Source organism: Colobus angolensis, unplaced genomic scaffold, assembly GCF_000951035.1.
Source record: "Colobus angolensis palliatus isolate OR3802 unplaced genomic scaffold, Cang.pa_1.0 Scaffold712, whole genome shotgun sequence".
NCBI classification, from domain to species: Eukaryota; Metazoa; Chordata; class Mammalia; order Primates; family Cercopithecidae; genus Colobus; species Colobus angolensis.
In genome coordinates this window covers 38,872-47,160 of record NW_012120844.1, presented here as the reverse complement: position 1 = coordinate 47,160, position 8,289 = coordinate 38,872, and the positions used below count along the sequence as shown (strand labels likewise).

Sequence of the window (8,289 nt, the reverse complement as noted above, 5' to 3'; positions counted from 1 at the left end):
GCAGTGAGCTAAGATTATGCCACTGCACTCCATCTTGGGTGACAGAACAGCAGACACCCTGTCTTAAAAAAAAAAAAAAAAAAAGAATGTTCTCAGAAATATTTCTCACATTGGACCTTTCCTTCCTGTCTGACCTCTTCCTTACTTAGGCTATTACAACAACCTTGTCATCTTGCCATCACAGATTGTTACTTTTCATTCTCTACCATTCTAGACAGTCCTTTACATTGACCAAATTTAATTATATCTGTCTCTGGTGAATTGTTTTTACCAAACTTCTTTCATATAAAGCTCATTAAAATCTAGCTCTTGCTTACCTATCTAAGCTCAATACCTCCTGCTCCCACTCCTAACCTTGCTCCTTACCCTATATTCTAAACACACCGGCTCTTTAACGTTATGTTAATAGATTGTTTTCTTTTATGTGCCATATGAAGGTTGTCTTCTTTGGTCTTGGTCAAGTACTCATTTTTAAGACCCAGCCTAAATGTCGCTTGTCAAGCTTTCCCTAACCATCTCCCTATAGCACAAGCAAAGTTAGTTGTTTCTTTTTGTGGGTTTTAATAATCCTTTGTTCTTATTTCATATATAATTTCATTTTATAATATTATTTGTTATATAGTTGGCAGCAGTATTTGCTGAGGAAAAGGAATGGTTCAGAGATGGCAATTGTGTTCTTTTATTTTGAAAAGTTGGCCAACTAGGAACACTTTTAATGTCTTCTGATTTTGTTCTTAAAATTCAGCCAAAAGCTTAATCTATAAATGTATTTTCTGTAGGAGAAAATATGGAGAAGGCTTGTGCAACCAAGGAAGAAGTCAAAGAAGTCAGTATTGAAGATACAGGTGTTGATGTAGATCCAGAAAAACTGGAAATGGAGAGTAAACATCATAGAAATTTGCTATTTCAAGATTGTGAAAAAGAGCAAGAGAACAAAACAAAAGATCCAACCCGTGATGTTAAAACCCCCAATACAGAAACGAGGACCAGTTGCTTAATTAGATATAATGTGTCTAGTACGCCATACTTGCAAAGGTAAACTTTTAAAATGTACTATGATTTGTTTTCATGCTTGGGGATAATAAATATGGCATTTAAAAATCTTTGAGATAGCTTCAGATTACAGCTACCATGTATTAATATACAAGAGTTTTCAGGCCGGGCATGGTGGCTCATGCCTGTAATTTCAGCACTTTGGGAGGCCGAGGCAGACAGATCACTTGAGCCCAGGGGTTCAAGACTATCCTGGGCAACATGGCAAATCCCCATCTCTACAAAAAATTACAAAAAAAATTGGCTGGGCAAGGTGGTGTGTGCCTGTAGTTTCAGCTACCTGGGAGGCTGTGGTGGGAGGATCACTTGATCCCAGGAGGCAGAGGTTGCAGTAAGCCAGGATCATGCCACTGCACTCCAGCCTGAATGACAGAGCAAGACCCTGTCTCAAAACAGAAAAGTTTTTAGACAACTAGAATGTCATGAGAACATTTCATCTCTTAAATACTGTATTTACTTTCCCTAACTATTGCCATTTTGAAAAAGAAAACTTTTATTTGATTTTACTTTAATCTGTGTGTTATTAATAAGAGTAGGTTTTGGCATTCAAGAATTAGCCAATTCTACAGATACTCAGGTATCTACTGTGTACAAGTTGTAATAACAGATTGAGAAAAGGGTAAGTTTCTCACTTCAATGAGCTTATAGTACCTCTCTAAAAGACAATTACATGCTTATAACATACAAACTATCTAGTATGGTACATATGAAAGTACAGAGTAAAAATGTTAACATGTTTTTGAACTCTGGGAATATTGTTTTAATTTTCAGTGTGAAAAAGAAGGTGCAGTTTGATGAAACAAATTCCTCATTTAAAGAGCTGAAGTTTTTAACACTAGTAAGACGTTCTCGACGTCTTCAAGAGAAAACTTCTAAATTGCCAGATATGTTAAAAGATCATTATCCTTGTGTGTCTTCATTGGAATAGCTAACAGAGTTGGGAAGAGAAACCGATGCTTTTGTATGCCGCCCTAATGCAGCACTGTGCCGGGTGTACTATGAGGCTGATATACCAAAAGAGAAAAAAGTTCTGATAGGGAACGGGGTTTTTATTATTTGTGGGGTGTTTTGTTTTGAGTAGCCTTATATTGCCCTTAGGTCTGGAGTTGGCCTTGTACCTATGTATCCTAAGTATTCGCGGAAGTGAGCGGCTTTTTTTGTTTGTTTGTTTGTTTTTTGGAGACAGAGTCTTGCTCTGTCTCCCAGGCTGGAGTGCAGGGGCGCGATCTGGGCTCATTGCAAGCCCTGCCTCCTCGGTTCACGCCATTCTCCTGCCTCAGCCTCTGGAGTAGCTGGGACTACAGGTGCCGACCACCATACCCGGCTAATTTTTTCCTGTATTTTTAGTGGAGAAGGTGGTTCACCGTGTTCGGCAGCATGGTCTTGAACTCCTGACCTTATGATTCGCTCGCCTCAGCCTCCCAAAGTGCTGGGATTACAGGCGTGAGCCACCGCGTCCGGCCGGCAGTGAGCTCCTTTATTAACATTCATGTTATTGCAGGAGTTGTCCTCCTCTGCATTGGAAAGCTAATCCAACTCGTCAGTCTCAACCGACTGAGTTTTTTCTTTAAGATAGGTAAATTTTGTCAGCTAGTTTACTATGTTCCTTGAATATAAACAGTTTATAATACTACCCTGTTCACTTTACTAAATATAAGTACAGTAATGATGCATCACTGGAAAATGAGGTAGTCTAGGTAAAATGTGTATGTTTGCCCTGACATGTTTTTAAAAGTTATGATGTACCTCCCTGCCTTTAAACAGAATAGTATTTTTTTTTTTGGCCTTTCTTGGATTAATCAAAAATTATATAGAATGACTCACTTCGAGTACTAAGACACAGGAGGCTTATCCTGCTTTCTTACCAAATTCATGTTACGCAGACTTGTGTTCTCTTGTGTCCCTTGTACTGCATGTTGATTGATGAAAAGTGTCTGCACTGTCACTTTTTGTCAGTATTAGTCTGTGGTCTCGTAGTCTGTGGTCTTGTGGCCTCTTTTGATTATAATTGGGGTCACCAAGAAGGATACATAATTAAATACTCCATTTCTAAGAGAAGATACTTTGTGTAAGAAAGAAAAGATGCCAGATTTAGTGGTTTAACTTCTATAACTTCACTTGATAGTTTTTTTGTTTTGTTTTGTTTTGTTTTTGTTTTTGTTTTTTTGAGACGGAGTCTTGCTCTGTCGCCCGGGCTGGAGTGCAGTGGCCGGATCTCAGCTCACTGCAAGCTCCGCCTCCTGGGTTAACGCCATTCTCCGACCTCAGCCTCCGGAGTAGCTGGGACTACAGGCACCCGCCACCTCGCCCGGCTAGTTTTTTGTATTTTTTAGTAGAGACGGGGTTTCACAGTGTTAGCCAGGATGGTCTCGATCTCCTGACCTCGTGATCCGCCCGTCTCGGCCTCCCAAAGTGCTGGGATTACAGGCTTGAGCCACCAAGCCGGGCCTTTTTTTTTTTTTTTTTTTTTCTTGAGACGGAGTCTTGCTCTGTCGCCCAGGCTGGAGTGCAGTGGCGCGATCTCGGCTCACTGCAAGCTCTGCCTCCGGGGTTCACGCCATTCTCGTGCCTCAGCCTCCTGGGTAGCTGGGACTACAGGTGCTGGCCACCACGCCTGGCTAATTTTTTTGTATTTTTAGTAGAGACAGAGTTTCACTGTGTTAGCCAGGATGGTCTCGATCTCCTGACCTCGTGATCCGCCGTCTCGGCCTCCCAAAGTGCTGGAATTACAGGCGTGAGTCACCACGCCTGGCCTTCACTTGATAGTTTTTAAACAATTAGAATGGAGTTAGGGAAAGAATATATCATACTGAATAAATGTCACTCTAGTTTAGACAGCTTTCTAAAATACCTGATACTAATACTTGTTTTGTTCCCTATAACATAAAAACTTCACTGTTAAGTCATGTCCCCTGAAACATGATCGTTATATACACAGTTTTCTCTCCACACATAAATAACACTACTAAAATTGTTTTGTAAGGTTCCAAACTAATAATTATATGGCACATATCTATCAACTCTACAGTTTCAATTAAGTGACTTTTCAGTTGTAAAAGATTAGTTTAAAAATTGTGTGAATGTGAAGATCACATGCTTAGTCGTTTTTATGTTCATTCCATTTGTATATCTCTTTTTCTATGTATTGACTTCTCACGTTGTACAGAGTAGGACTTTTAGTCTGTGTACCTGATACATATACAATTAAAATATCTGTATAATTATGTTTTAGTGAAGTTTATTTCAACAAATATTTTATGAAATGCAGTTTAACCACAGTGAATGAATTTTAGCTTTCCTTTTGAAATACATTGTAAGATTTGACTTGAGGTTTTTGACACTGAAATTCATGCTTAATGGTATATTTTCAAAAATCATCAGTCTACTTAAATAAACTTTACCTAATTTTTTTCACTTTAACCAAAATATAACTATGCCCTTTTTTTATACTTTCATCCAAAATACGCCATTTTGAAATAAAGTTCAAGCTTTGATACACTCTCAGCTTTTTAATATCCATACCATATATTTCATTTGTCTATATAGCATAGCTTGAAATGCCTTTGTAAAGAGAACTCAAGATAGAACTTTTATGTTTGCACAAGTTTTTGAGAGTGTTTTTTTTCCTCCTTTACCTGAGGGGAAAATCTGTCTCTAAACAATCCTAGTTCTAACATTCAACCAGGGGTCTAACTCCTTTGCCGATGTTTCAGGACAGCTATGTTATCTCCCCGCTAGGTTTGTTCCAAGCTAAATGATGTGATACCGTGCATAAGCATCCAGTAGAGACATAGCAGGGACCCCCTCCTAAGGGCCTACTTGGATCTTCCCATGCATAGTAATAAAGGAAAAATCTTGAGTCTCTTCAAGGGAAATTCCAGGTACCTAGCTGACCTCAAAACAGTAAATTGAGCAACCTGGAATAAGGAAAAAATGTTTGGTTCCCTATAGAAATGAAAGGTAACATCTTGACATGTTGAATGTTTTAGAAACCCAGACCCATACCAGATGAAAAATGCCAACCACTGTCACGTGGACCTCAGATAAGGGGAAACAGGACTAACTAACCACCATTCTTTGTTTTAAATTTCTTCCTGAGGGGCCTAGAAAGAATCATGCCCACAGGCCAAATCTTAACATGCCTTTCTGCTGACCCCAGGTTTTTAGACAAAGCCCTACTTTATCCATTGCAAAGCTCTGAATCTACCTATGACCTGTAAGTCCCTGCTTCAAGGTAACCACCTTTTTGGGCCAAACCAATTATAACCTCCATGTATTGATTTATGATTTTGTCTGTAACTTCCACTTTCCTAAAGGGTACCCCTGCCATTAAAAACCCTGTCTTCCGGCTGGGCACAGTGGCTCACGCCTGTAATCCCAACACTTTGGGAGGCCGAGGCGTGTGGGTCACCTGAGGTCAGGAGTTCAAGACCATCCTGGCCAACATGGTGAAACGCCATCTCTACTAAAAATACAAAAATTAGCAGGGTGTGGTGGTAGACACCTGTAATCCTAGCTACTCAGGAGGCTGAGGCAGGAGAGCCTCCTGAGTAGCTGAGATTACAGGTGCCCACCACGCCCAGGTAATTTTTGTATTTTTAGTAGAGGTGGGGTTTCGCCATGTTGGCCAGGCTGGTCTCGAACTCCTGACCTCAGGTGATCCGCCCACCTTGGCCTCCCAAAGTGCTGCGAATACAGGCGTGAGTCATCAAGCCCAGCCTAAAATATTTTTAAACAAGCAAGGAGGGATTCAGTTTACCACTCATAAATTTATCTGAAACTAATCCTGAAGGTTTTATTCCAATGAAATAAAAAGTAAATCTAGCCAGGCACGGTGGTACATACCTATAGCTCCAACTACTCAGTAGGGTGAGGCAGGAGAGTCACTTGAGCCCAGGAGTTCAAGGCTAGTGTACACTGTGATCATGCCTGTGAATAGCTCCTATACTCCAGCCTGGCAACATAGCAAGACCCTGTCTTTGAAAGAAAAAAAAAGTAAGTCTGAGATGTTAAGAAAAGGGTTAGCCACGGGAGGAGGATTTGCTCCTAGTGTTGTTGGATCTAAAACCTCCCCCACGCCATTTTCCCCTTTCTTGGGGATCTAGATGGTTCATGCCCACAGCTGCCCTGCCCTGCTGATGGTTCTCTGGTCATTCCAGCTGCGGCAGTCTCTCACTGCCTGCCTCTTCTCAGGATGCCACCTCTGCTGCCAGTGTGGGTGGGTGGACGTGGTGTCCCCCCATCCTGCTGCTACTGCTGTTGCCAGTTTCTCCCTCAACTGCTGCCAAAACACATCATGTGTCTTTTTATTACTGTAAATTAATTGATAAAAGTTCAAATGTATGAACTTAAAAGTTCACTATTTAGCTCACAATTACATAATTACAAGTAATTAAAATTTTACTTTTTGTGAGTTTTATACCATAGAACCACGTTAAAATAATTTTTCCTTAATAATAAAGTAATATATGCTCATTATAGAACATTTGAAAAACAAAATTTCTCCATTCCTGTTCATCAGCTTTGGGTACAAAAGGAAATTTCATTTGGTCAATATTAAATTAGATGGTTATATAGCCTGGGCACGGTGGTTGATGCCTATAATCCCAGCATGTTGGGAGGCCAAGATGGGTGGATCACCTGACGTCAGGAGTTCAAGAGCAGCATGGCCAACATGGTGAAAACCCGTCTCTACTAAAAATACAAGCAATTAGCCAGATGTGGGGAGGCAGAGCTTGCAGTGAGCTGAGATTGCACCACTGTGCCCCAGCCTGAGCAACAGAGCAAGACTCTGTCTCAAAAAAAAAAAAAAAAAATTAGCCAGGTGTGGTGGCCCACGCCTGCAGTCTGAGCTACTTGGGAGGACTCTCCTGAGGCAGGAGAATTCCTTGAACTCAGGAGGCGGAGGTTGCAGTGAACCGAGAGCGGGCCACTGCACTCCAGCCTGGGTGACCGAATGAGACTCTGTCTCAAAAAGTAAAAATAAAAAATAAAAAAATAAATAAGATGGCTCTGAGTCCCATATACCACTGTTAAAGAGAAGGTCTCTCTTTCCTTCTTCAGTGCTTTGACCTGAAATAACTCCTAGCCCCCAGGGATGCTTAGGCTTTCTCTTCCTGAGGTGTCACTCTGGCCAGAAATGTGAAAGTCATCCTAAACTCTTTCCGCCTTGTTCTTCAGATTTACTTAATACTAAGTCCTTGGAGAATTAAACACCTCGCCCAGGTCACAAATCATCCACTTAGTTGGCCTTAGGAGACAAAATGTAGTGATTAGGAGGCTTGGGCTAAAGAACAGTTTTTTTATTTTCTTTTTTCTTTCCTTTTTCTTTCTTTCTTTCTTTTCCTTTTTTTTTTTTTTTTACTGCTCCTTGCAGAGCAGAACTACCCCATAGGCAGTATGCCCAGAGTAGCCAAGCACACTGTTCTCAGGTAAGGTTATGCTTACTGTGGGTGGCAATAAGCCTTCTTAATGGACGATGTGGATGGAATAAAGCTGCCTCAGGTGCCCCCACCAGCTCCCACTGCGGAAACTTCTCTTGGCATTGTTACCATCATATAAGTTACTAAGTGGTAAAAATAGTATTCACTTCCTCAGTGAGTTTGATGTCAAACTTTTTTTCTTATTTTGTTTTTTCAAAACTTTATTAATGAAATTTCCAAGTAATCAAAAAAGTTGAAAGAATGGGATAGTAACATTCATATATTTATTCCCAGGCTGAAACAACCACTAATATTTGCTCTACTTATTTATTTATCAGGTGGAAGTATATGAAAGGATAATAAAAAGCCCAGGCGCGGTGGCTCATGCCTGTAATCCCAGCACTCTGGGAGGCTGAGGTGGGTGAATAACGAGGTCAGGAGATCGAGACCATCCTGGCTAACACGGTGAAACTCCGTCTCTACTAAAAAAATACAAAAAATTAGCCAGGCGTGCTGGTGAGCGCCTGAAGTCCCAGCAACTCAGGAGGCAGAGGCAGGAGAATGGCGTGAACCCGGGAGGCGGAATTTGCAGTGAACTGCGATTGCACCACTGCACTTCAGCCTGGGCGACAGAGTGAGACTCCATCTCAAAAACAAAAACAAACAAAAAAGAAATTATAATAAAAATTGAACAGAAACAATTTAATGTACTTCAATTTACTATACATGTGTTGTTGAACAATTTGAAGATTTCTTTCAGATACCCATGACACTTCAGAGTGTATCTTCTAAAAATAAGCTTGTGCTTCTACAA

General features: G+C 40.7%; 1 pseudogene; it reads left to right on the top strand.

The window, feature by feature from the left end:
• The window catches only part of LOC105501463, an 11,713-nt pseudogene extending 9,579 nt beyond the window's left edge, over positions 1-2,134 (top strand).
• Positions 2,135-8,289: the final 6,155 nt, after the last annotated feature.